Raw genomic sequence first — 2,550 nt, forward strand, 5'->3', positions numbered from 1 at the left:
CAGCAGGGTCATATAACCCTCTACAAAGGCAAGCCAGCTGCCTTCTCTGTGCTAGAGGGTAAGAATGAGAGAGTGCTCATTACTGTGTGCAGTATAAATAAAGGACCATTGCCGTAATTATGGTTCCCAGCAACCTTTCAACAGTACAATATGTGGCAGACCAGAATGACGTCCCCTCCCACTGAAGTGCACCCATCTCTTAAAAGGAGCACAGCAACTGTAACAGCTGCCTAGCAACACTTCACAAATGATTAGCAATGGAAATTAGGTGAGCTAATTTCCCATACAGTGGCAGGATTTAGAGCAGAAGGTAACTGAAACTGGCTGCTGGCCAGAAAACCTCCAGTACCACCAATGGTTGCGCCAACAAAAAAAATAATTGAAAAGTCCATGGCCCTAGGTGATAAAGGACTTCACTTTCATGCTTCTTCCAATAAACAATGTCTGCTAGCACCATGCTGGGGTATTGGTCTATTCCTGCCCCAGGGTGCCACCCATACCACTTCTTGCTGCACCTGGCTTGTCCTTGGAGGACTCCCATCCAAATAATAACCAGGTTTGGCCTTGCTTAACATCTAGGACCTGATGAAATCACAGCCCTAGTGTAGTATGGCTGAAGCGAAGACTATTATGTTCTGATGTCTTTGGCACTTATGCCATCGTAGTCAATACACTTCATGCATTCAGCTTGAGGAAACACTTAAGATGAGGTATTTATATACATGAGCAGGTCTGATATATTTTTTTTAATAGAGTATCAGGTTGATATATATTACCCATTCAGTACAGTGCAGCATGCACAAGGACAAGCCATTCACTTCACAGAGTCATCAGTGTGCGTATGGATGAAGTGTTGGCCTGAGAGTTTTAACTTTCCTCCTTCTGCTCTTTCCTCTTATGGGTGCAGGTTCTTTTGTCCTAAGAATTCCTCTTCTCTTGCTGGGAGTGAATGTCCAGCTGGCCATTACTGCCCCCCTGGTACAGCTTCAGCGACTCAATACCCATGCCCCAGAGGGACTTACAACCCACAGATCGGCAGCAGTCATGTTTCTCACTGTATCCCTTGTGATCCAGGTAGGATCCTAATCAACATCACCCTGTATAACATTGGAACAATGTGTGCAAGTGAGTTTCAAAACTGCTTGAACTTCAGCAGTGGTTTGAGTGGCTCAGGGGATTGATAATGGGTTATGAAGCTCTTTGCCATTAGATCACTTGTTGAAGTTTGAGACAGAGCCACACTTAGCTGCACAGAGAACTGGACTGAATGTGAGGAAGCCACACCCTTAAAAATGACCCGCCTAGGAAAGACCCATTTACTCTGATGTCCTGTCTCCAATAGTGACCAATGCCAAATACTTCAGAGGGAGGCATTACCCTTTTGCCCAGTACCTTTATGTACAATGCTAATATATGGAAGGGGGAACTTTGTCATTAATTTATAATCTATTTACACAGAAGCATATATGTGCCTGGTGCTTTACATGCCTAGAAAATGATAAAGGGAATTTACAGTTTAGTTAGTCTGCTGATCACTAGACCTCATCTGCTGACTGACTTATGGCCTGAGTCATGAAGGCTGATATCCCTTAAAGCTTTTGAACCTCACTTTAATGCAGTTGCTTTTCTTATTCGTATAAATATCCAACACTTTCTTTTAAATACCCCCTGTTACCATTTGCTAATACTAATTCCAATGCACTGCTCTTTCAGGTCATTACTGTGCATTACCAGGACAGTCATCTGTCACAGGACCTTGTTCAGCTGGGTATTACTGCAGTGCCGGGATTGCCACCCCAACACCTACCGGTGGTCTGGTGGGGAACATATGCCCGGTGGGAAATTACTGCCCTAAGGGATCTGCTCTTCCTCATCCGTGCCCTCTTGGTTATTATAGCAATTCTACCCAGAATACTGAGATGGCAGACTGCCTCCTCTGTGATGCAGGTACAGTAATGGAAGATGGAGCAAGGAGGTTCTAACCAGACTATAGCATTCATGAAGCCGTCTGAGAAACGGCCTCATTAAAGCATGTAACAGTGGGTGACTGCTGTTTCAGGGATACGTAGGTAAAAAGGATCACAGAGTGGATAAGGTCTCCCACTTCCTCACCCCAGGAGAAGGTCTTTCCGGTGTTTTGCAGTGTCAGAGGCTGACTCTTTCTTTCCCCTGGAGAATGGTTTGGGTTGGAGTGTGTTGGTAGTGCAATGCATGCTATCTCTCTAGGCATGTGAGGTATGTTCTGTGTTAAAGCTATTCTGAAAGGAAACATCTCCTTTAATGTGTATGTGGGTATAGCCAGACCTCTTGGTTTTTATCGTTTACTCTTCGGTTTTCACCTGCTGCTGTCCATCAGTCTGTCATCCCACCACCATAGACATGCTCTCATGCCTCCTCTCTCTTTCAGGGTATTTCTGCAATGGAACTGGACTCATATCTCCTTCTGGTGTCTGTGAAGCTGGGTTCTATTGCACCAGAGGAGCTGTTTCTCCTAGCCCTTCCATAGTAAGCTGTGTCTGGGTTATAAACATTGTGAAACTCAGGATTTGT

The 2,550-nt window shown here is 44.8% G+C and overlaps 1 long non-coding RNA gene across 1 annotated transcript; it reads left to right on the forward strand.

Annotated features, from left to right (window-relative positions):
- On the forward strand, nucleotides 1-2,492 carry LOC142047905 (uncharacterized). Its single transcript, XR_012657220.1, has 3 exons — nucleotides 1-58; nucleotides 908-1,074; nucleotides 2,408-2,492. It is a non-coding gene; the product is annotated as an uncharacterized LOC142047905 (long non-coding RNA).
- Nucleotides 2,493-2,550: the final 58 nt, after the last annotated feature.

Source organism: Chelonoidis abingdonii, chromosome 18, assembly GCF_003597395.2.
Source record: "Chelonoidis abingdonii isolate Lonesome George chromosome 18, CheloAbing_2.0, whole genome shotgun sequence".
NCBI classification, from domain to species: domain Eukaryota; kingdom Metazoa; phylum Chordata; order Testudines; family Testudinidae; genus Chelonoidis; species Chelonoidis abingdonii.